A 26,577-nucleotide genomic window follows, 5' to 3' on the forward strand; every position below is an offset into this window, starting at 1 on the left:
TCCCCCAACCCTCACGTGCAGCTCTGGCTCAACTCCCCTGGCCCCAGTTCAACCCCCACCAGCTCACCACCTGAGCACGTCCTCCACATGCAGCTCCAGCTAACCCCCCGCCCTGGCTCACCACCCCCCATGCATGGCTCTGGCTCAATCCCCCCTGCCCCACTTCAACCGCTCCCCCCTGCCCCGACCCTGCATGCACAGCTCCAGCTCAAACTCCACCCCATGCCCCCTCGCAACCCTAACCTACCCCAGGCTTAACCCCCTTGTCCTCCTTCCCATGGCCCCAGCCCACTGCCGGGCTTAACCCTCTCCAACCGCCCCAAACCACACAGACATACACTCTTAAGTGGCCACTGTTTATCTTGTATCAGGGTGTTATATTACTTTCCATCACTTGAATAGCCATATATCTTTCACATCAGAATGGCAATAATGAAGTTCCCATTGTACTTGATGGAGTCCCATGCCTTGTCTATATTCACACCTCCCCTCCCTGAATCTGATCTAATCTATGCCATTTCGGTTACACACATAGCATGGCTGAAGAGGACAGACTTACCATGGTGTCTTTTGTGCAGTAAGGTCAACAGGAACTTGCTGCCATAGTGAAGACAAGCCCTCAGGCTCACCATCCTTTTCACGTGGTAGAAACCTCTGCTGGGGTAAATTCTCCCCTTCTATATTCACTTCAGTGTCCAACCTCCAGCCCGAAGCCCGTCCCCAAACCTGGGGTCCCCTCTTGCATGCCAAACTACTCATCCCTGCGTCTACCCCAGAGGTCTCACTTCCTCTTGTACCCCCAACGTGCTACCTCAACCCATAGCCCTCTCCTGTATTTCAAATACCTCAGCCCCACCCCTACCCTGGAGGCCCCTGCTGCATACCAGCCTCTCAAAACCAAAGTGCTTGTACCACAGACATCTTTTCCAGCCATCGTTCCCTGTGCCATCCCAGAGCCCTCACACCCTTGACCCCAGCCCTGTGCCCAGGCCTAAGCCTTATCCCATACTCAGAACCCCGCTTCCACCTTAGGCTCCATTCCTGCCATATGACTGTTACATGCGTCAATACGAAGGTGATGTGTTGCAGGTCACTTCCTCAACGGTGCATATAAACTTCATTCTGTTCACTGCTGGGTAAGATAAAAGGGAACACTGACTACAGTGTTTATTTAGATCACATATGACATACAATTTTCATACAGGTTGGGACTTTGTAGCACAGACAGCACTGACCTCTAGAAAGTGCCAGTAAACATTAAAAAAAAAAAGTTGCTGGTTATGCTTGACTCTTGATTGCAGGAAAAGCAGATTTGATAGCCTTTCCACTGAACACCCAAGCTACTAATTTCAAGTTCTGTCTTCTGTGCAGGATGCACAGCTGAGAGCTGGGTGCACAAAGTGGGTGACGGGCCCCCTTGGGGGGTATGAAATTTCATAAGGGGGCCGCAGCATGATTGGCTGCTGCATGTCAGGTTTTTATGTCTGTGTATTCTCATTTATTATACCCATTAATGAAGTTTTTACATTCACATGCTTATTTTCTTACATGTGCTGAAAGGATTTTCCCCCTCCCCCCCATATGAACATAACTGAAGTTTCTGTCCATTTGGATTACATTAAACAGGTTGGGGGGGCCCTACCAATTGCAGGATGAGAAGTGGGGGCCAACATAAAAAGTTTGCTCACCCCAGCCAAGAATATATGCTAGATTTTTATTAAACATAAAACTGGGATGCTGCCAACATAATCAAAACAACACACACACACACACACACACACACACCCCGCTTACTTAGTAAGAGAGAGGTAGCGTGCTAGTCTATATATACTATCATAACAAAAAAACAGTCCAGTAGCACTTTAAAGACTAACAAAATAAATTTATTAGGTGATGAGCTTTCGTGGGACAGCTTTCCATGAGCTTTCAAAAGTGGGTCTGTCCCACGAAAGCTCATCACCCAATAAATTTATTTTGTTAGTCTTTAAAGTGCTACTGGACTGCTTTTTTGTTCTGCTTATTTTGGTTATAGTTCTAATAATCTACTGTACCACTCATAATTTTTAAAAATCCAATTTACTTTTCAGTATTTATACTGTTTACATTTTTCAGCGAGAAAAATGAAAAACAAAGAATGAAATCACTTTTCTTTTCCAATGGGCAGTGTAACTGACTGCAATAAGGAATCTTGACATAAATTTGGACACTCTTGCAATATTTATTTTTAAACAGCTGGTTTTGCCTTTTTTGTTTTTGTTTTTTTTTTTTAAATTTGTGTAAAAATTTCTATTGGTCTGAAATTCATTGTAAAAACAAACTTTTGCAAAACTTAACTCAAGACTCCCTCTCCCCACCCCCAATAAAAAATGTCTGCATTTGGTCTTAAAAAAATGAAACCTAACATACACTTTAAAAAAAAAAAAATCGAAAAAGTTACATTTGAGATTTTATATACAACAGCAACAAATGCAAAACCACAGTTTCATGAAACACAAGACATACATCCTTCAAACCCTTAAAAATGAGAAGACTGTTCATAGTTTTAATGGGATTATTACCTATACTGCTGTACAATAAAGACGCATCTCTGTTGTAAGAGTGGCCTAAGGCATTATAATTAATGCTATATAGTGGCAAGACATTTGCATATGGTACCACAAAGGAATTTCTTTAATTTTAGAAAAAAAATTGTATTGCCATATAAATTTATCAGATATGCCAGGCCAGTTTAAGTTAAGATGTATGGTGGTAAAAGAATGAAGTCAAGTAAGATGGACACTCACTGCTGCACTATTTATCATATTTGAGGTATAGTACTTAATTCAGTATAAAAAGATAAAACTTTAAAATAAGTCTCAACACATCAACCACAAGTGATATAAAAATATAAAAGTGGCATTTACTATAATCTGCCTTACTGGACATCCCTCATTAGTAACTGTAGTATTTAAAGACAGACAAAATTTTCATTATACAGTAAACTCTTTCATATCCAGCATTCTATCATATGGAACTTCCAAATAACCAGCATTTTACCAGAAGTAAATTTTAGTTATGTTTTCCGTAAGTACAATATAGTGAAACCAAATAAACTTGTTTCTTTCTGCAGAGTGAAAACATCTAATGGCAGCCACTCTTTTTACTATATTAGTCTCCTATGTAGCACCCAAACTTAACAAGCAATCCACTTTGTTATAAGAGGAATTTCTGAAAAAGGAAAGGGGAAAGAGATTTGGGGAACAACTGAGGACAAAGTTACTTCACTCCAACACCCAGGCATCAGTAGTAATTCCATGTCACACCACAGCGAAGCTATCAAATAGTCTCCAAAAGGAAGGAGATGAGAGAATTAAATTAAAATTAGGACTAGGCTCTAAGACAAATTTAAAGTTGGACAAGGAGAATAGCACCTATGTGGGGAGTACTATGGGCAGAGATGGAGAAACAGATAAGGATATCAATACCAGGATAGAGAAAGCAACAGCTGCATTAAAGACTCTCCAACCCATATGGAATTCACAAATAACATCTGCAAAGATGAAACTTAGGATCTTCAACACAAACGTGAAGAGAGTGCTCCTGTACAGATGCGAGACCTGGTGTACTAAAAAGGCTTCAAATCACAAGCTACAGACATTCATAAACAGATCCCTGAGATACATCCTTCACATCAAATGGCAAGACTATCACAAATTAGGAGCTTTGGAACAGAGCAGGACAAAAACCACTTGACATTCAAATCAAGAGAAGAAAATGGGGGTGGATAAGCCACACTCTCAGGAAACCATAGAATCACAGAGCTAGAAAGGACCTCAGGAGGTCATCTAGTCCAGCCCCCTGCTTCAAGCAGGATCAACCCAAACTAAGTCATCCCAGCCAGGACCTTGCCAAGCCAGGACTTAAAAACCTTGAGGGATGGAGAATCCACCACCTCTCTAGGCAACGCATTCCAATGCTTCACCACCCCCCTGGTGAAGTAGTTTTTCCTAACATCCAACACACACCTCTCCCTCTAACTTTAGACCATTAATCCTTGTTCTGCCATCTGACACCAATGAGAACAGTTTCTCACCCTACTCTTTAGAGCTCTCCTTCAGGAAGTTGAAGGCTGCTATTAAATCACCCCTAAGTCTTCTCCTCTGTAAACTAAACAAGCCCAAATCCCTCAGCCTATCCTCATAGGTCTTGTGTGCCAGCCCCTTAATCATTTTTGTTGCCCTCCACTGAACCTGCTCCAGCACATCTACATCCTTTTTATACTGGGGGCCGAAAACTGGACACAGTATTCCAAGGCCTCACCAGTGCCAAACCATCATCCAGCATAGTCCATCATGCTCTCTAATAGAACCCACAAGGAAAATGCAAAAGAGGAAGACCTTGGACAATGTGGAGATCTACTGAGACTGAAGGACAACTGGGCTACTCCTGGGGTCAGCTAGAAGTTTTGCCCCAAGACAGAGTCAAGTGGATAAGACTTGCAGATGACCTATGCTCCACTTGGCATATGAGGGTTTAAGTAGTATGGAGAATAGCAAATGCTAAATAACCATACATCACTCTTTAAAATGCCTCCTCGTATCCTGCATTTTTGGTTTGACACAGTTGAGACTTCTGGAGAGAAGGATTATAGTGATACAGGGGAAGGTACTATTTTTGGATGTGGACAAAAACTATGTCTACCTATTCTGGATAGCTACAGTGATTGGACAAGAAACCTCAACTTCATCTTCCTCAGTATCTCATTGGTCTTGCTACTGAACAAGGCCTCCCCATTAAATGAAAAGTACCCCATTTTGGCACAAGATGGCATCACTACCAAGGCTAGGCAACACATGCAAGCAGAGCATGATTTCAGATTTGTTAATGACAAATTAAGGGCATACTTAGGAACCACACTCCAACCAATGATGTCTCACTTCCTCTTCTTCCTCCTTGAAGACACAATCAAGTAAAGGGAGTATCAAATATCAAAGTCTGATATGATATTGGGGCACAATTGCCTGATAATTGTCACAAATTTCCAACATAAAAGTGAAAAGTACACTTCTGCCCAACACCTGTTCTTGACTTCTTGTCAGAGGGAGCAGAACATCCAATCCTAGAGCCCTTAATCCTCTCACTGGCCTGAGATTAGAAGTTATACCTCCCTGTTCCCCTATTAGGAAATCTTCCAGTCCCTTTGCTGCCGCTGGCTGCAGAGCAGATGGCATTGACCAAGCAGGGGCTTGCAGGGGGATCGTGGGAGGGAAAAAGAATCAGGGGAAGTGGCAGGGTGGCTGCAGACTCCCATGGACAGGGGCCAGAAGTGCAGCCCCTGGGGCGTTTCTAGCCCAGCAGCTGTCAAGCTTCACTACTGGCCTCTGCTGCAATCTCCACAGCCACCGTTTCTTCATGCGAGTGTTTGTCCTCCCCACTCCCTCCCTCTTTTTGAACTACTGCAGCACTTTGGAAGGGTGGGGAATGAGTTGCTGAGCATGGTATCCCTGGCTTTCCCCCTTGAGTGCTTCAGCCCAGGAGCACCCACAGGTATGCCAAATCACAAAAGTTCTTGGATGCAGTATCAGAAAAAAAAAAGCAAGTAGCATCTCCTTTCTGACTGACATTAGGTGTTAGGATCAGGGATTTATTTGTATTAGGGCCGAGCAAGTGAAAGGGTATGCCTACACTTAAAGTTGGAGATATTATTCCCAGATGAAAAGGGTATGATTCAGACTACCTCTGAGTTAGCACACTAAAAATGGATTATAGCTATGGCACCATGGGCATCAAAAGAGATGAGCTGCCCCAAATATGTACCTACCATCTCCTACAGGAATGCAGTCAAGGCAGCTAGCCCTCCCAACACTCACGTTGCCCAAGCCATATTCTGATTATAGACTATTAGCCAGTGTTGTGAGATCACTTTGTAATTCCTATCTTGAGCAGACATAATTGCACTTGCTCTCAAGCTAAGTGCACTACAACATGGCAGATGAAATACAATATTGTGCATCATATTGTATTTATCACTGGAAAATAAAGTCACAACTATACATGTATAATGCGTCTCAATTAGAAGTTATCACTCAAGAAAGATTTTAGAGTCATTATGGATAGTATCCTGAAAAGATCTGCTCAATGTGCAGCAGTCAAAAAACTTGACGGTTATAAGAACCATCAGGAAAGAGATAACATAAGGAAACTACATAAATCCATAATATTTCCACACCTTGAATACTACATGAAGTTCTGGTTGCCCCATCTCAAAGAGGGCATATTTAAACTGGAAAAAAAAGTTACACACAAAGGTAAGGAAAAAAAAACATTAAATGTATGGAAAATCATCCATTTGAGGAGAAATTAATCAGACTAGGACGGTTGAGTTTACAAAAGAGTCATCTATGACAATGGTCCACAAAATCATGAATGGTGCTGAAAAAATTAATAGGGAAACATTTTTCCCTTCACCCAAATTGACAAGGGTCATGCAATGAAATTTAACAGGCAGCATATTTAAAACACACATAAGGCAGTACTATTTCACCCAATGAATAGCCAGACATACTGGGGCAAAAGCATAACTGGATTAAAAAAAGTATTAGATAAGTACATGGAGAATATATCCATGAATGAATACTAGACAAGATGGTCAAGGGCATAACGCCATGTTCTGCCTGTCTCTCAACCTATAACTGCCAGAAGTTATGGCTGGACAACAGTATATTGCCCGTTCTGTCCATTCTCTTTGAAGAATCGGGCACCAGCCACTGTCAGAAGACAGGATACAGGTTTAAAGAGACCACTGGTCTGACCTAGTATGGCCATTCTTAAACATGCCACCAGCTCCTCATGCAGACACACCCTTAACCAAAGGTCACTTTTCTTTGGGTCTCCAAAGCATTAGAGCTGCCTCTCTTCCCAGCTCTCCTGATCACTTCACCCTTATGCAGTGAGGACGGCTTCCTGCCCTACTGCACTGAAATAATGGAACTAAATTTAATCAGTTTAACAGCTGGATCCCTCCCACTGCCCTGCTGGCCATTAAACCAATTAAATTTAATTCCATTATTTCAGCAGCGGCTCCTTGAAAACCCGCATGCAGCTCCAGATGTGCAGGTTGCTGACCCCTACGCCAGCCTGAGGACACCCCATGCTCACTTTGGCCAGCTTGGGTAAAATGGCACCGCTGCCATGGGAAAAGGCTTCACGGGCCAGATAAAAAGGCTTCATGGGCTGGATTCTGGCAAGCAGGCCACATGTTTGCCACCCGTGAGCTATGAAGTTGGAGGGTCCCAGAGCACAGCATTCAGCCAGAGCCTAGAAGGCCACAAGACAAAGAAACAGCTCCGCAGCCTGAGCTTGAGTTGCCTGGCATGAGCCAGCTGTTTTTTTTTTTTTTGCGGTGCAGATATACCACAAGATGTCAGAGGTTTCAACACAAGATGGATTAAAAGTGGAGGCATAGAAAAAGAACCTGAAAAAGACTGCCCCACAGATCTTGAAGTCTGTGAGAAAGCACTCGTAACGGAAACCAAAGGGAAATGAGGATATGCTGAAACAAACTTCTCTGCAAAGGGAGTGGTACAGGAGAGCCTCCAAAGGAAGCGGTACAGGAGAGCCTCCAAGCTCAATCTCACCCGCCCCCCAGCCCCCAAAAGAATCTGAACTCAAAGACACTGGTACACTCCTGATGTGTCTATATATCTTTTGCTGATAATTCTGTCTGGAGAGGCTTTTCCAACATTTGCCCCATCCTCGTAGGGCAAAATGTTGGAAAACCTCTGACATCTTAAGCAGACAAAGTTACTCAGTTCCCATACAGGTATGGGGCAATGAAGCAGGATATATCCATAGATCTAGTTCATAAGGCCTCTATAACTAGGAAAGCAGGAGGCTTAGTGAGAGTCCTTCAAATCCAAGGGATGAAGGTTCAGCATTCTGAAAAAACACTCAAGCAAATGACCTTTTCTGCAAAGCAAATTACACACTGAGTTTGTGCATCCAACCCTAGGAGGACAGGAAAGTATGATATACACCACCTAAACCTGGGTTTTACCACCAGTGATTCCATGGGGTCCAAATAAGACAACGCAGGGTGAACCTCTCTAGTCCAGCATTCTCTGGTCTAAAATCATGCCAGACCATAGATGTTGCCAGTTAACTGGATATTCACTTATCATGAGCGTGGCCAAGCTCCCCATGGTCCCTCCCATTAAGCTGTTTACAGCCACCAATCCTACCGCTCAGTGTTCTATGTTATTTAGCTCTAATTTACCTCTAAACGTCTTCTAAGAGTCCAGTAAGCAGAGGAAGTGTTGGTAATGCTGCTAGACAATACTGACCTCTCGTGGTTTGGTAAATTCTCTTGTTTGGCACCTGTCAGGTCTCAAAGGTGATGGACTAGAGAGAGGTTCAACCTGTAGCTCATAACCCAGGAATTAGACCAAAACTCTACACATGTAAACACTGAACTGTAGAAAAACTATTTATATTACCAAAACTTATAAGTAATAAGACCAAGAGAAAAAAACAAAAAAAGACTTGGGACACAAAGCAAGAGTAAACGCTTGCAAGTGACCATGAAAAAGGAAGCTAATACATTAGCAGTACCATGTCTCTTCATCATTTTGGCTCCAACTTCCTGGTGCCAGGGGGAAAGAGAGGAAAACACTCTGGCGGCTCATCTACACTAGCCCCCTCCTTCAAAGGGGGCATGTACATGAGCCAGACCAGGGAACAGCACTGAGGAAGTAAGGGCACTTCAAAGTTGTGCAGGTATTTTGAAGAGCTTGTGGTTATACGGCCTGCTGGCACTTCGAAGTTGCTAACTCCGAAGTTCATACCACAGGAATTAGGCTAATGGGGTGCCGCACATGCAGTACAGCACCTCATTGATATTCCCTGATCTGGGTTGTTTACATGCCCCCTTCAAATGAGGGGGCTAATGTAGACAAGCCCTTACAGTCCCAGAAACACTGCCTTTCTAAAAGGCTTATGAAGCTCAGCGACACTGAAGGGCTCTATCCCACAAATGGAAATATGCAGACGCATCCTCAAAGCGGCAGGCTGACATTCATGGTAAATTTACGTGAGCTAACACAGAATTGTTACTGCAAAACGTTAGGACGCGTGCCTTGGGCTAAACCAATGCACTGTGTGAACTGAGAGGAACACTGGGAACTGTAGTCCCACAGCAGCACAATGTGATAGATTAGAACTTATACATACAAAGCCCTTTTCAGTACTTAAAAACAATACACTTGGATCTGTTATAGCATGACATGCATTTAGAAAGACCACCCTATATAAAAATTAATTTACTAAGTAAGATGATGTCACGTCATTAAACAAGTATTAGTTTTTCTATTCTTGAATCTTAAATTCTATTTTGATGAACAGAAAAAACAATACCCGATTAATGTGTCTTGTAACAAAAGAAATTTTTATTTCAGGGCAAATTACTTAGGGTTAAAATGCTTTTTTTCTGACCACCCTAGTTCTGGCACAATAGTATATATCAGCTATCTTTAACAATATTGGACCAATTCAGCACAGAGGTAAAGTTTTAACAAAAAAAGTGCATGCATGCATGCATATTCTTATACAACTGTATTATGAAAACAATCTAACAGTTCTGATCAATTTAAAATTTTTAAGATTGGATCATTTAAAGTTTTATAACTTATAGTGCAACTTAAAGAAATCCTACTTTTATAGCCTGCACATAAACTGATACTCATTTGGGTCAAAAACAATTTATAATGTATCAATTATAAAACCTTTTGTTGAAGTCAGAACCTATGTGATTTTAATTTTCACTAGCTTTTAAAGGAAATATCAAACAAATGTGATCAATGCACTGAAACCACTGGGCAATTATTCAAGAATACATATACACAAGGATTCTGTCACAGATTTATTAAGATATCTATGTAAAACTTCACACACTTTCCTCATGGTTTCTCTCAGAGATGCACTTCTTAAAAGCTCATTTACACTCAAAAACAAAAGTTTCCAGTATGTTTGATTGTGGATGAGGATACACACATTTTCTCTCCTGATAATCCCTATAACTTCAGAACTTTTGGTCTTTCACCAACAGAAAAACAGATAACATTTCGATACAACGACAGTGTCTTCAGAATCAAAAATCCCCATCCAAAACAGGCTGGCCAACTAGCAGAAATCTAACACAGATTAAAAGATTGTATTATTTATTCATACATACCTACTCGGGATGAAAACTCTGAACCTGAACTCTAATAATTAGATATCTTAACCTCACAATTGGAGGAAACTGTCAGAACAGTAACCATCTTCTGTCCTCAGTTTCTATCCATATCCAAGCAGAATGAAACTGCTCCCCAAAATTTGTCCGTAGGGAAGAACTGGATTAAGGGGAGACACCTTCAAACTGCCAGGACAGATCAGAATGAGCTGCAGCTTTATGCTACTCTCCTCCGTTTGTTTTCTAATCCTACACTGCCCCCTGGAGGTCGTCTCCTGCCTTATTTACACTATGTGAACACACACCCCAGTCTCTTCGAAGGATCCAAAGTCTCCATCCCTCCTAGCCCCTGCTCCCAAAGGTGTCACGGCGACCCAGCCTTCGCTTTTCCTCCACACCCAGCGAAAAGACGGCAACATCTAGAGCCACTTCCTCTCTGAATCCATCCCTTCCTGACCGGCCCGGGCCACCTCGGCCCGGCGGAGCCGCCTTGGGTCCCTTTAAATCCCCGAAAACCAGAGGCTGTCAGCTGTCAAGAGAGCATCCCACGGCCCTCAACATCGCCGTGTGGGACCAGCGTCTGCTCCCTGGGGCACTCAGCCGCACTGCGCTCCCCCGGGGAGACATACCCGGCCGCCGCCCAGGGAGGGGGGCACACGGCTAAAACCCCCGCCCCAGCCATTACCCCCAACACCATCCTCTCCGGTCCTGGCTATTACCACCCCCGATCCCCGACTCCTCCCCTCGTTCCCAGCCATCTCACAGCCGTACCCCCAGCCAACCCCCCGCCACTGCCGCCTCCACCCCTGCGCCCCCAGTAGAGCCGACCCCCGCCCACTCCCCCGCTAACTGCCCCGTCAGCCACCGGCCAGCTTACCATGGCCCCGGCAGCCGCAGACATCCTGGACCGGGTACCACTGCCCGTCCGGAAGGCGATCCCCCCCCCAGACCCCTGGGGCACGTCCCCCCCAAATTAGAGCCCCCCAGTCGCTTGGCAGACCCCCCAGAACACTTACCGTCTGGCCGCCCCTCCGCGCTAGGCTCCCCGCCGCCGCCCACAGCCCCGCCGCCGTTGCCCCGAGCTCCAGCCAGAGGAAAATTAATCATAAAAATTATTATTATTATTCCAGGGGGAAAAATGGCGGATTAAAATCCAAGATGGCGGCGGCGAAGACCGAAGTCTGTGGGGCAGAGCTGCCTAGAGATCCATCCGCCAGGCCCCGCGAGAAAAAGTCCCCTGGGCCCCCTCACAGAGACCCTGCGGAGTGGTGGCGATACCGTCACCGCCTCCTGCGGCTCCGTGGGGAGCCCTCAGCACTTCGCTCACACACCCAGAGCGGCCTTCGTTGCCCACCGAAGTCCTGTCTCTCCTTGCCAGCCCCGCTACCGCTTCGCACAGTCGAGACAAGCGCCTCCTGTCCGTGAGCTGCAAGACGGCGGAGGAACACGTCAAGTGCTTCAAGATCGGTTGTCACGGCGGAGGAATACGCCTCAAAAGAAATCCCTTCTGTTTCTTCACGCTACTTCACAGAGTGGAGAAGCGGCACTGAACAAGGCTCTCTGTCCGCGCTTCACTCGCGGCGGAGGAATAGAACGGTAAACGACTCCCATGACCTCTTACGCCGTTTACGAGCCGAGCGGAGGGATTTACAATCACATTAAAACAAGTTCCAGCTATCTCAGTTTTAGGGGGCGGCCGCGGCGGATCACGAAAAACAGTATCAGACGATGATAGAGTTTGAAGAGATCCCTCCGCCGCAGACTGCCCTTTAAATACCAGGCACTGGCAGCGACGGAAGGAAAGTGGTCCCTCCCATCCGCAGAAGTGGGAATGAACAAGAGTTGAGCATTCCCTGTGGGAGTGGCCTTAGGGGTTCATTGGCACACATCTCTCCCACAAACTGGCAGTTTGGTTCAGTAGTCTTGGGCTCCAGGACCTGGAACCCTCTCTCCAACTACCCACCTGTCCTGTGTTAGTGCATGGAGGACGTTGTGGGGCTCATTACATCGCCATAGGGGAGATTAGTCCAGGGTTTGGTTAGCTGCTCTTCCTTTTGGGCTACTTTGAGGAGTCATTATTCCCCTGCTGAAAGGGAGGCTCTCCTGCCATTGTGCCCTTTGATGCTGAGCACCATCCTGCTTTGGTTTCCAGCTAAGATCCACGAAATCAGGGATGGGTTATCACAACTGCCTCTCTGTACCAAATCGTTCTGAGAGGTGCACTGGGTTGACAAAATCTTCCAGGATGCTTGTTAGTGACAACATAAATGGACTGCAAAACTTTACCAGGCCTCGTTTTTGCAAAGTCTTGGTCAAGGTTATCTGAGGCTGTCCTTAACCCTTGAAAAGTCTCAAAGTCGTAGCTATGTTAGTCTGTAGCTTCATAAATAAAAAGTAGTCCTGTAGCACCTTAAAGACCAACAAATTTATTAGGACAAGCAGTGACTTAGGCTTTAAGGCTATGTCTAGACAGCAGGCTTCTGTCAACAGAAGTTCTGCCAACAGAGCGTGTGTCCAGACTGCAGATCTCTCCAAAGAGATCTGTGGGTCAGGAGCATTCTGTTGACATCCCTGTACACCTTGTTCCATGCAGCCTAAGTCTTAGGACCAGTCAACATTACAAAGATGGCTCAGGTCACGTCCCTTTTTCTCTGTCTTTCCCCATAGGTGCTGTAGCACCCTTGATTTGAAGTGGTAGGCTTTACAGTTTGGTGCAATGTCAGTCAGCACCCCACCCCAACAAAATTGTTCCAGAACTCCTGCCTTTCCTCACACAGTACACCCATTTTTCTGCTGCCTTTTCCCACTTTTATTTACACGGGGATCACTTATTTTTAAAAACTCTGTAGCGCTTAGATGAACTGCTTTTCCCTAGGCCATAGAGTAAAGAAGGTAACCATATATTAACAGTTTTCAAAGGTTGATTGCACATCATACAACAGGATCCCCTTAAAGACAGGCTACACTTGCAAATTAACATTCATTTATAAATTAATGCTAGAATGTGCACTAACACAAGTAGTTTATCACAGAAATGTAATTTTGAACTTTGTGTGCTAGAATCATTTAGTTTTACAATCACGTGCTTGTGTATCAAACTTAGCTTTTTTAGAGATCTTTCTTTATCAGAATAGTTATTTTTCTAAATCATTGAAAAAGAAGTAAGCCAAATAATGCCATGGAAACTTCTGAACATTGTTCCTCTCTCCTCTAAGCAGAAAACATCTTGCAGTTTAGTGTCCAGTATAACTGAATTTAAAACTTGTTTATGCAATAATTGACAAATTTTTACGAGGAAAGAAATTCAAAAATAAAAGTTCTCTCCACAACATTAGCAATATTCCATGTATAATATTTTAAGTTATTTGTGTTTCTTATCAGATGTATATACACAGATCACATGGTGACTAGTTTTTGGTATCACCAGTTTTATTACAGTATCTTTATAAGTTCTTAAGGGGGCTTCTGCAGCACTGAAGCACATTAAGAAATTAATATAGCAAATGCATTTCCCCCAAAAGAGAACATATACCACAAAATCACTGTCAGCAGCACGTAAGCACGTGTATTGAATGCCTGGTGTTCTGCAAGTACTACTAAAAGATGCAAAATCCAGGGATTTTTAATCAAATATCATTGCTTGTGGAATTTTGTTTTCAATCTCAGTTTGAATTACACAAACAAGTAAAAAAGCATCTAAAGTTTAAAAAAATCTTTATTAAATAGATTTTACTGAAATTTGCTAACAAGTAATTGATCCCAAATCTGAGAATATGCACCCAGCTGGTATTCCACAGGACAAACTTTTTCTTTTAAGTTGTAAAGCTCTGAAAAAAATTTGTTATTATAAATCAGAACTGATGGGATATATTTAACAGCATTACAAAGGTTGACACTATGATATCATTAATGGAAAACATTCATTCCAAGACCCAGAGTGCCCAGTCTGCTTTACAAATTACTCCAGCCCACACCCCAGCTCATTGCTTTAATGGGTCTTCCATATACAGGGATCACTTCACCTTTCACTGAATTCCAGCTATATCTGGGCTGGAAGGTGACGGCCTTGACCTTGTCTTCGTAAGTGATTTGCCTCAATTCCAGCAATGGATGTCCAGCAGTTACTTTTGGTGAACCAATTGAAAGAGCACACATTGACCACCTGTACCACAGACTCTTAGATGTAAGCTGGAGAGAGAACCAAACTTAAGCTGGAAAGGGTGTCAGCTTTTGCAAATACACTTGTCTAAAAATGTTTTCCTTGCAATTATGACAATACCCCAAAATTATTATACCTGAAAAATATTAAAGAAAAAGTATTTTCAGTTTTTTTCATTGTGCATTTGGCAGAATTTTGTGTTAATCAGCTGTTTTCCCATGTACAGCAGTCAGGTTTCCTCTTGTATGGGTCTTTAAAACAGCAACATGGGATAACAAATATTCTTTAAAAGAGGGAAACTTGATGGAAAAACAACAAGGATTGGCAGCATGGTTCACGAGCAAATTTAGTACCTTAAGCTACTTTTAAATCTCTAAAACTGACCATTTCAATGGGATTGTGTATCTTAAGAGCAGACTGGCTGAATTACATGCACTTATGAAAAACAGCATGCACACAAAGCCCAACTCCCTGGATGTGCAAGCTCAGAAATTTAGTGAAAGTTTTCTATTGTACACACCTCAAATAATTTTCAATATTAACTTTTGCTACTTTCCCAGCCAATTATTTTCTAACTTCATAGTAGGCATAGTACCTCAGTAAATAGGGAAAAAATGCAAATCTGATAAATTTGCTGGTTTTGGAATTAATAATCAGGGAAGAAAAAGGTGAAAATTGACAAAAAATGGACAAAAAATACTTTATTCACACATTCAAAATGGCTATGACAGTTTTGCCATCTTAACTAGAGCGTTTGCTCTGAAGCTATAGGATTGAAAGGTTTAGGACACTTACCCCACAGTTGAGGGTTGAAAGGAATTTCAATGGACAATGACAAGATAAAAATTATTTAAGTGACATTAATTCTTTAGCTTTGTAGTTAACAGATTAATTTTTTCAATTTAATTGACATTAATAGTTGCCGCTTATGCTATATGATGACTTTTTATGCATCTCTCACCTTGGGCAGTGGAATTTGTATGAGACTGAGAAAACAAATGAAAAACCAATAAAACACGTTTCCCACACTACAGCATTTTTTTAATATTTTTGCTATTGTTATCATTTTGATTAAACAATTTCCACTGAGAAGCCATACCTTACAAACTTGTACAACCAGATTCTTGCTTTATAAGGAGTTACACTGAAATCAGTAGGACTCTGTGCAGGTGAAAAGCTGTGTCCAATCAGTCCCTGTTTCAGGATCAGGGCAAAAATTCACAGCCTGCCTCTGAAGAAAAGCTTTCCATTAATAAATAACAAGCAGTCCTGTGACAGCTGAGAGGCAAACTAATTTATTAGGTCATGATCTTTTGTGGGTAAAATCCACTTTATCAGATGAAAAAAGTCTTATGAAGCCAAATTTAGCTTTAGTGAAAATGAATACGTTGCCAGCTAAGTTAGAGGTGTGTTTTCTTACACCAAGACTGTACTGAACCTAGCTTGTTTATTAAAAAAATTAATCTTAAATATTGTGGAAATGAAACTTTAGGTACATATGAAGATGTACGTATCTCATAGAGCTGGAAGGGACCTTCAGAGGTCATCAAGTCCAGTCCCCAGCACTCACAGCAGGACCTATCACCATCCCTGACAGTTTTTTTTTTTTAAATGTAATTGTCCTAGGTCTCTAAATGGTCCCCTCAGGGACTGAATTTGTAATCCTGGGTTTGGTAGGCACAGGCCCAAATCACTGAACTAGGCTTCCCTCCCACTCAAAGTCCTTTAAAAAGCCCCCATGAGGCATGAATGCACAACCCTGGCTGTACCAGAGCAATGCACAAACCAGTGAGTTATCCCTCCTCCCCAGCCTTCTGAAGGATTGGGCACACAACATTGGGTTTACAGGACCCAGCCTCAAACCACTGAGTTATTCTTTTCACCCGAATAAATTCAACAGCTATAAACACACAACAATAATTGACAATCCCCCTTGCCTCTAACAAGGCCTATGGCAACATATAGCAGGGAGTGGGGACACAAAGGCTATGTCTACACGTGAAGTCAACATCGAAATAGGCTATTTCGATGAATAACGTCTACATGTCCTCCAGGGCTGGCAACGTCGATGTTCAACTTCGACGTTGCGCGGCACCACATCGAAATAGGCGCTGCGAGGGTACGTCTACACGCCAAAGTAGCACACATCGAAATAAGGGTGCCAGGCACAGCTGCAGACAGGGTCACAGGGCGGACTCAACAGCAAGCCGCTCCCTTAAAGGGCCCCTCCCAGACACAGTTGCACTAAACAACACAAGATACACAGAGCTGACAACTGGTTGCAGACCCTGTGCCTGCAGCATGGATCCCCAGCTGCCGCAGAAGCAGCCAGAAGCCCTGGGCTAAGGGCTGCTGCCCACGGTGACCATAGAGCCCTGCAGGGGCTGGAGAGAGAGCATCTTTCAACCCCCCAGCTGATGGCCGCCATGGAGGACCTGGCAATTTCGACATTGCGGGACGCGGATCATCTACACGGTCCCTACTTCGACGTTGAACGTCGAAGTAGGGCGCTATTCCGATCCCCTCATGAGGTTAGCGACTTCGACGTCTCGCCGCCTAACGTCGAAGTTAGTGCCGCTACTTCGAAGTAGCGTGCACGTGTAGACACAGCTAAAAAGAGCCACATGCCCCCCCCAGCATGGAGCCAAGCAGCAAGTGGATGGTTCATTCAACCACTCCAGGTTGTGTGTTTTGGGGGGCCCTGTTGGGCCCAGAGCATCCCACAGGGATTAGTGGAGGGCCTGGCAGTAGCAGAAGGAGTTGAGCCCACTCCTGCACTCACCAGCAGCAGGAAGCAGAGAGACACACTCCCAGTTTACCCCACTCTTCTGAGTCCCAGCTGCATTGCTGGGGGAGGGGCTTATGGGAAGGGGTGGGATTGTCTCCTGCACTCACTACTGCTGGAAAATGGAGTGACATGGCTGGAAGAGCACAGCAGAGCAAGCTGGGGCTGGGTTACTCTACTTCTCACTGCTGGTGAGTGCTGGGGTACTGAATTAGGGGGATGGCCCCTGCTGTTGACACCAGACCTCCTGCTAGTCCTCTGGGCCACAGGAAGAGGTGGAGCGGGGGCGGGGGGAGGTAAGAGTGGAGCAGAGGCTTGGGGGAAGGGGCAGAGCTAGGGCAGGAAGGGGATGAAGTAGGGTTAGGGGCTTGTGCAAGGAAGAAGAATGGGGCCAGGGCAGAGATGAGAAGAGGCAGGGCACTAACCTGCAGAGGGGTGGTGCAGGGAGGAGTCCTGTGGGGATGTAGTGGCCGGTGCTCCTCTTGTGTCCTTTCCCAGCTGTTTCCACTGAACAAGGCTATGTCGGTGTGGCAGGTAGGTATGGCAATATCCTGGGGAAACTTTATTTGATTAGGTTAAACCTTATCAAATTAAATTTAATATCTTTGGAGTCTATTGTATTAAGTAACTGGTTTATGCATCTTTGTGGGTCAGAGATTGTATGTATTTCCATGAGGAGAGGTAAGTATGGTTCCACCAGTGACTGAGAACAGTGGCAGTTCAGGAAAATTCACTCAGGTTGTAACACCTCCAAAGTAGCTCCAGGAGCAGAGGCTGATAGGCTGGTTCAGGCAGGATTTTCTGCAGACAAAGAAAGGACTTTTGGATAAATAGCCTGGGTTTAAACTGACTTGGGACCTGCTTTGTGAGCCAGCAAACATACAGCACCTCTGATCTAAGGGGGGCCCCAATACTTAGGGAAGGACTTTGTCCTACTGAAGCCTATAAAACTGGGTGTGCTTGTCAGGAGCAGTGAAAGATCTCCAAAGGTGGAGTGCCTAAACCAGGGGTTGGCAACCTGTGGCTCCAGAGCCGCATGAACAAAAAAAAAATTCAATTGCCTGCCCTTAGACCAACTGAATTTAGTTTAATTTGTTTAAGTGGCAGCAGGCTCCGGAGACATTGAGCAGTCAGGTGCGGCAGAGAGCCTGGAAGTGCAAGTCACAGCAGGGTAGGGGCCTGGAAGAAAAGCTGCAGCAGGGCAGGGAAGGGAACTGCCCTACAAAGGGGAAGGTTAAACTGGCAAGAAAGCTGAGGGGGAGGGGTGGCTAAGCCTGCCTCTGCTGGAGCCACCTAGTCTGCTGAGAAGGTGGTAGGGAGCAACAGAGGATCTGAGTGCACTGAGGCAAGTTAATCCTGGGGATGGGGAGGGATCTTGGGGCTCACAGAAGTTAATCCTGGGGGTGAGTGGGGAAGGTTGTGTTTCAGAGTGGTTAAACCTGGGGGTTGGGGGAGTGGTTGGGGCTCAGAGGGGTTAAGCCTGGGGATGGGTGCCACTTAACTTTCTAATTCATACAAATAATTGTGTGTGCACTGCTCTTAAAAGAGAGCTGACAAAAATACGGTTTGACACTATTTATTATGGACTGTCTATTATTCACATACATTGTGGCTCTTGAAGAATTGATTTTGTAACTGAATTGTAAAAAATGCTCTTTGTGCTATTTCGGTTGCAGACCCCAGCTTAAACTATGCCACCCCTTCCCATAAGGCCCAGTGCCTGTGCCTCCTTTTTCTCCTCAGAGACTGCCTTTGCTCACTCTTCTCGAATCCCACCCTGCCCTCCTGGTCATCCTTGTGACCAATAACAAGTGATGGGGCTGTGGCTAGCTGCCTCCTCCCCCATTGCTTGTTGGGGAGATGTGGTGATTGTCTGACCACAGGATAAACCTGTGTGCAGTTTGAAGGATTAATTGCCAACCAGAGCCCTCATTGGAGTAAAGGAGTGTCTCTGGTAAGCTTATTACCATGAGTGTAGGTTCTTCTATTGTTTTAAATAGTATCAGAGAGGTAGCTGTGTTAGTCTGTAGCTTCGAGAACAACAAGAAGTCTTGTGGAACCTTATAGACTAACAGATATTTTGGAGCGTAAGCTTTCATGGGCAAAGACCTGCTTCATCAGATGCACCTGATGCAGTGGGTCTTTGCCCATGAAAGCTTATGCTCCAAAATATGTTAGTCTATAAGGTGCTACAAGACTTCTTGTTTTAAATAGGTTTTCGCTGTAATGCTTTTACCATAAGACCAAGTTTGCTTGCTTATAAAGAGCCATGGAGTGAATTAATTGTGGCAATTAACCTGCTTTATATTTCTCACCAGAGGTGGTAAACAGTGCAATGTAAGTAGCCTAGCTTTGTTGGGGAGCTCACAGTGGAGGCAGGGAGCTGTACAGTCTGGAGATATCCCTCTTGGAGGGAACAAACATAGGGACATGGGTCTCCACCCAAGAGAGGTGTCAGGAGCCTAAAGTGGGTGCCCTTACTGGGCCACAGAGAGTGAATACATGTACAATTATCCTGAATCATGCCAATAGGTATTTATTTTCAGGGGTGCTTTTGTTTTGCATTATTTTAATCTTAGTCCTAGGTAAAGAAGTTTTTGAAATAGAGACTTTGCATGTATTTATACTAGTAAATAACCTGCTTTTTATATAGCTTCTTTTGCACTTTAGTGAATTCTTTAAAAAACAGTGATACATAAACTTTTAAACATGCACTGAGTTTATAGGAATCGTACGTCCTGAATATTAATAATTCATCATGATACTGCCCCAAAATAATACTGCATTACTGATGCCTAGCACTAGCTCCATGCTTTCCATTACTCTAAAGTTTCCAGTTCTGCTACCCTGAACCACTGTATGTTATCTATTACCTTCAGTATCTCAGTGTTTAAGACATCAGTAACATGGGATACACAACTTTGTGTAATAACAACCACCCACCTATTCAATAGCCATTGTTTCTCTTGTTTGGGATTTTATATTGGATCACATCATAACCAAAATCCAGACATTTAGTTCAAAGAGTTTGAACAAGGTGGTGATGTCACCAATTTATAAGTGCAAGCAGGGGAATACAAAAAAAAAAAACGAAGTAATTAAAATACATTTAGAGGTGAAATGTACTTCATTATTAAATGGGTGAATTCTTTACCCTTATTTATCTACAACAACTAGAATGTTCTTTTTACTGTCTGCAGTGAATGATGTCATCAAAAAGCAGTAACTAGCTTTAGACTAACTGCAGTCTCAATGATAGCAAAGGCATGCTTAGTGCTTTCAAAACTTACGTGTACTTCTAATGGTTTGCTTCTTTGTACGCTAAGTAAATACCCTTTCACTTATGTCTTTAAAGGTATTAATAGCCTTCTGTTTACATCAGTAGGGTCCCAATCATGGAAACGTTTGAGTACACCACTGAAATTAATATAAACACCTTCTAACTGATGACACGTCATTTTTCACTGACATTTGCATACAGAAAAGTTAAATAAAATTGAAGTTGTTATTGAATTGTAATTAATTTATCAAAAGCTGCACATCTCGTAAGCAACAGATGGTTAGTAGTAGATGATAGATGGCCTTCTCTATGTAAATAAATGGCTGTAATTCACGCAAAGGGTTCTGCTGATGTCATAAACTGCCAGAGTACAGCTTGAGTAATTTATTAACAGCTGTAGAAATGCTACAGTGAATCACATCCTTGTATTCACTTAGGATCTATAGATGGTATGTATAAAATACAGAAGTTTGTTTTTCTTCATCATCACAAGGTTCTTTTATAAGGATTTATTCGTGGTGGAAGTGAGTTACAAAGGCTGAAGTCCTCAGTCCACAGAAAAGGCAGTGGCCATGCAAGCTTTCCTATTTGCTCATAGGAATAAGGGGACTTCGAAGTAGGTGGGTTCCTTTAGAAAAGGAGCCCTGTCTGGACAAGCTGCGCAGCGGTGAGCTGCATCAATTTCGAAGTGCTGCCGGCCACCCGCATGCTAATGAGGTGCTGAATATGTATTTCAGGGCTTCATTAGTAAACTTCGAAATGGTCATTTGCATGGCCATTTCAAAGTTTCTGGCTAGTGCAGACACGGCCTTAGGGTGTGTCTACACGGGCGCAAATCTTCAAAATAGCCATGCTAATGGCCATTTTGAAGATTACTAATGAGGCGCTGAATTGAATATGGGAAAAAGGATTCTTTCGAAGATGGGGCTTACTTTCCAAAGAGCAGCATCTATGCTGGTTTTCCTCTTTCGAAAGAAGCTATTTTGAAATAGGAGTATGCAAATGAGGTGTCAGCTATGCAAATTTGTGCCTCATTTGCATTTTTGATGTCCTCATTTGGATACTCTTTCGAAAAAGGAATGCAAGTGTAGACACACCCTTAATGAGGCAGAGTTGTAGGTATTTTTTATTCGAGGGCAGTATCTAAGTTCCTACTCAAAGGATCCATTTTCCAATAACTAATTCAAGTCAGACAGGGTGGACCATGGAAGTTACTGATCAAAAGTTGTATGTCTTTGAGGAACAGGCTGCATCCTTTGTTCATTTCAAAACATTCCAATGGATGCTGTGGTAGTTTTTGTTTTTAAAAAGGTGTAAAATTTAATTTCATTCAGTGTGGCATTTGGGTGTTTGCTGGTCTTTGGGACAAAACACACTTTCAATCTTCACCTCTTTTAAATGAGATTTGATTGTGAATAGATAATTCTGCTTATCTTAGTGATAGAATTGTAACTTTCTCTCCCTCCCATGGATCATTTACACAAAGAAGCCAAGTGCGTATAAATGCTGCTTTTAGATCCAACTTTATGTCATCAGTGGATCAAATAAATCTGCCATAAGTGACTCGACTCCAACCAAAGAATTAAAAAGAAGATGGGAGAAGAGGGGATATTTCTAAAGCAGCTGAAAGTTATGAGTAGTTCTGAGAAAGGGGAAAAAAAAATCAGACTCCAAAATTGTTTCAGTAGGCTTTGGAACAAGACCACAAATGAGCTGAATCTCTTGACTTCAGAGAGTCCATTAGGCCCACTTAGTTTCATGGGAATAGAAACAAACAGACCAGGGTCCCATTGTGTTAAGCACTGTACAAATGCAAGGCAAAGCATCTCCAAAGAATGGCAAAAGTTTTGTCCTTTATTTTTTCTGCGTTCTGGAATAAAACATTTTTATGCCCAGTTTCTAAAATTCTCTATGAACTTAGGCATTGGCTTTGCTTCCCTTCCTGTCCCCTAAGCTTATTTGGCACCATGTAGAGAACAAAGACCTATCTGACCACTATGGATACATCAGCTTTTTCTGCAGTTCCTGAGCCAGTTCTGAAATAGTCTTGGCATAGTTGTTTCAGATCTCAGCAGAAAACATCTTCCTCTCTTATCATCCTTAATTTCTCTCTAACTGTACATTAGTTAACTTTGCAATGCCTCTTAGGATACAGTTTGTATGAACAATGCTGTACAAAACACAAGCCTGAAAGCAAGAGGAGTTTCTCAGACTCAAGTCATATGTGGTATTGTGCTCAGGCCATTCTTTTCCACTTTTTCCATATCTACTGTTCATTAATCATTGCACTGTTCACAAGAGCAGCAGAGCCTTTTGTGTGTCCTTGTTACTACTGTAACAACCAATAGAGCCAGGTCATCAGTAGGAAGGACTGAACCTACAACATTAGGAGCTAAAGCTTTGGGCTCTATTCCATGAGCTGAAGGCTTGCTGCCTCTGAGCTAAGGCTGTGGAGCAGAGACTTTGCTCTCTCTAGTATGTTGTCTCAGTACCTCTGGGGTACCGTGGAAGCACCAGGCTTCCCCCCGCAACCCCTTCATTACTATGAAAGAGGGAAGCACTGCAGATAATTGTTTCACTTGCAGATCTCTGTATCTAAAAAGTACTTTCAGCTGTGCCGCTGAGTTTTCTCCAGCTAAAAGAATGAAAATATAGTGCACAAGTTCACACAACAGAACAAAATTGTGCTTCCTAACTCTGCAAGCTAAGTTACTAAAAAGGTGATAAGGGACATAAAATACTGGAAATCTACTGAGGGGCATTTTGCTAGATTTCACAGTTCTGTTTTTTTCTTAAGAGAACTGCAACAAGTAGATCGCTCAAGGTATTATTTGCTTGTATACAGCAACTATCAAGCCTCTCAGCTGTGGGAAGAATAGTGCCTTTTTTCTTAAAATTGCTTGATGTGCAAGGGTTAAGCTGCCTACTTCTTATTCCTATCCTTCCCTATGCAAATCTGCTTTGTGTTCAGTGCCTGCTTGCCCCATCACAGCCATGATTTCTTCTCAGTAAGCACCTTAGGTCTTATAATTAGCCAACAAGCAGTGTTGGAGCCATCTGTGAATCCTATAGTCCGTCTGATGCATACAACACTGGCATGTCTCAAAGAAACTAAATCCCATGAGAAGGGCCAAGAAGCATTAAGCTTTGGAATCCTCAGACACCCAGCTTTGTCCATTGTGCCTAGAGATTGTAATTAGAGGGTGGGTGAAATATTAAATGCATGTTGCTGGGGTGGCAGTTCAGGTTTGTCTTTTCCTTTATACACACACACAAAAAAAAGCCTGGTGCTTCCACAGTACGTGAACATGAGGTATAGTTGAGTTTCTGGAAGAAGCTGGTCAGTCATCCGCTGGTAGTGTCTTTCGAGGAATGCAAGCAGATAATGAGCTGGGAAATAAACTCATTTCCTCTTTTCTCCCCCATCAGGTTGGTTGCTGAGACAAGCTAGCTGAAGTTTTATTATAAAAGCACAGAGAACATATCTCCCTAGGCCAAATATGGGACACCCTGTGTGGGGGTGGGCAGTTCACTGGCTGTGGCTGACAAGCAAGTGCAGCTCCCTGGCTGTCCCATGCCACGGGGTCCTGGAACAGGGCTGCTGCCCCACAAGGGAGCTTCCCAGCTGCAGGGGTAGTTGCCCTGCGGAAGTGGGGTGTGTGTGGGGGGGGGGGAGGTTACTGGATGACCCATGCCACCAGATGCTGGGAATGGGGCTGCCATCCCATGGTTTGACGCTTCTGGCTTCTCCCCATGCCATAGGAAGCTGAGAGTGGGGCTGCAAACCTGCCAGTGAGGCTCCCAGCTTCCCAGAGCCCTGGGGAGCCAGGAACGGGGTGTCAGCCTTGTGGGTGAGTTTTCTTGCTTCCTGGAGCCACAGGGAGTTGGGAATGGGGCAGCAGCCCTACCTTGAGGGTAGGGTGTCTCCCTGGCTGGAGGGGTGGCTGCCAGGGGAACCAGGGTACATTAAAATCTTAAAAAAGTACACACACGCACGCACGCACGTGCGCGCGCACGCGCGCCCCAACATACCCACGATGTCACGGCCCCTGCTGGCTCTTTCTGCAGCCTGTACACATAGCCATTGAATACGTGCTTACTGGCCAGCAGCTGTGCCTGTGTTGATCTGGGGGAAAGGGCAGCTCAGCAGGGGACGTGAATGTGGGACAATTAGCCATTTTGTTAAAATAAGTCGGGATGCCTTCCTAGTGCCTGAAGTACAGGGCTGTCCTGGCCAAAACAGGACGGATGCTCACCCTATATAAAAGGCCTGCAGAACAGTGTAATAAACACTACAAATCTGGGGTTTCTTCAATGATCTTATGTCTGTAATGGTGCAAAGTGTCTCCTTTGTTGCAGTGTATTGAGTTTTTTTGGTGGAGAAGGTTGGAGCAGGGAGGGATGGCAGTGGTTTATAGTTCCATGTGTAAGACAAAGCCTCTAATATCAGGATGGTCCTGATAATATCGGGACATCTGGTCACTTTACTAGTGTCCAAGTAAATATTTCATTTATTTCATCTTTTAATCCTGCACAGTGGGCCAACTGAGGGCTATCTGAGGCAGAGAGTTACAGATGCCAGTTTCTCTGTGAGTGGAAAGAAACAGATTTGTGAATATTTGCTTTTATGCTTTACATAAACTTACATTTCCCATATCCCATTGGCATGGAAGTGTAGCTTTGGTACCACTCTGAATAAATACAGTACAAAGTCTCATTGGATTCAAGAAAGTCACATAATCTGTGCAGCTGCTATTACTTCAGGAATTGTAGTAATTGACCTGTTTTTTCATAATCATAAATTACATTGAAATACCATTCTGTCTTGCTTCTTGCAATATGAAGGATTTTTGCAGATACAGGGTAACATGAGATCAAGTCTGCTTGGAGAGTGGAACAAAAGCAAAATGCCATTTTCTTCATTTGAGGTGACTGGGTTTTTTTTTTTCAGAACTTGAATTTGGAAAACGTCTGTGTGCTCTCACTAAAGTATCTGGAGAGGCTTGGTTTTTCTCTGTCCTGACTTTGGAATAAACTTCTAGGCTGGATGGAATTTAACATCTTGAATCTGTTATACTGTGTTTTGGCCATATATATATTTCATACCTGTAAGTAAGAAGTTGCCAGTGCATCGGGATAGGTTTTGGCCTGTCAACAAGTTTTCTTTGGCTTCTGCTGGAGAGTTTGCGTTTGCTGTTTTTTATGGGTTCTGTACTTCTGACTGTGTCCTTTATACAATACTACAAATGGCCAACATACAAAGTGACTAGACATTTGGTATTGGGTTCTTCATGTGCATATCTGACGTTGATGATGATAGATATGAGACTAAATGGACTGTGAGGGCTGGGAAATAACTTGTTGCAACAGTCTACTGTTTCCTGGATTTGACAGACAGGAGGTATAGTTCCTTTGGAAAAAATGAAAAGATGATGCCGGTATTCTGTACTAACTGGTTTAACTGCTTGTTCACAGCTGTACAGAGGAGGCTTTTTGAGGTGACAAGATCATCCTGAAAGTCTGTGTTTCCAGAAGTTAGAGCAAAGGGACTGAAAAACCAGATTCCTGGATTCTGTTCTTCATGCTGCCACTGACTCATTCCACTGACCTGCTGTATATTGCTGGTTGAAGCTTTTTTTCCTCTCTCTTTCTCACCCTCAGTTGTTATAGCTGTAAAGTGGGAATAAACACCCATGGGAGTGCTGTGAAATTTAATCCAGTGGCATTTGGAAAGTGCACTGTAATCAGGTAAAAAGTGACATAGAAATGCAGCATGTTTGTCATTATTATTCTCTTCCTACATACAGAGAAAATGAGCTGCCAGCCATTTTCAAATGAGTTAAGGAACTATTTTTGATACCATTAGGAAACAACAACAAATCGATGTTCTTGTTTGCTGAGTTTCAAAATGCAAGCATTCGTAGCAGCTGATCCTAAAAATCACAAAACAATGCCTTCAGCAAACTTCTGGTGTCACACCAGTTCTTCCACTTGAGCATTGTGCTTCTCTCTTGTCCTCCTGATTCTGAAGACGGTGGTGTTGATCAGTGCATGTTACCCAGAGTTTGTCAGTCTTGTGGGCAGGCAACACTTCGATAGTGGAAAAGCCACCATCACACATAAGAGCAATCTGTGAATGTCATTAT

At 43.5% G+C, this 26,577-nt stretch overlaps 1 protein-coding gene across 2 annotated transcripts in view; it reads right to left on the reverse strand.

Annotated features, from left to right (window-relative positions):
- KMT5B (lysine methyltransferase 5B) overlaps window positions 1-13,035 on the reverse strand; it is a 51,171-nt gene extending 38,136 nt beyond the window's left edge. Inside the window, exon 1 of one of the 2 annotated variants that reach the window (XM_074997916.1) lies at window positions 11,224-13,035. The gene's annotated coding sequence lies outside the window, so the exon portion shown is untranslated. Of the gene's footprint in view, window positions 1-559; window positions 683-11,223 lie in introns of those variants that run through there. The other variant, XM_074997918.1, reaches the window with a different exon arrangement.
- Between the last annotated feature and the right edge of the window lie 13,542 nt (window positions 13,036-26,577).

The sequence above is a fragment of the Carettochelys insculpta genome, chromosome 6 (genome assembly GCF_033958435.1).
Source record: "Carettochelys insculpta isolate YL-2023 chromosome 6, ASM3395843v1, whole genome shotgun sequence".
Classification (NCBI taxonomy): Eukaryota; Metazoa; Chordata; order Testudines; family Carettochelyidae; genus Carettochelys; species Carettochelys insculpta.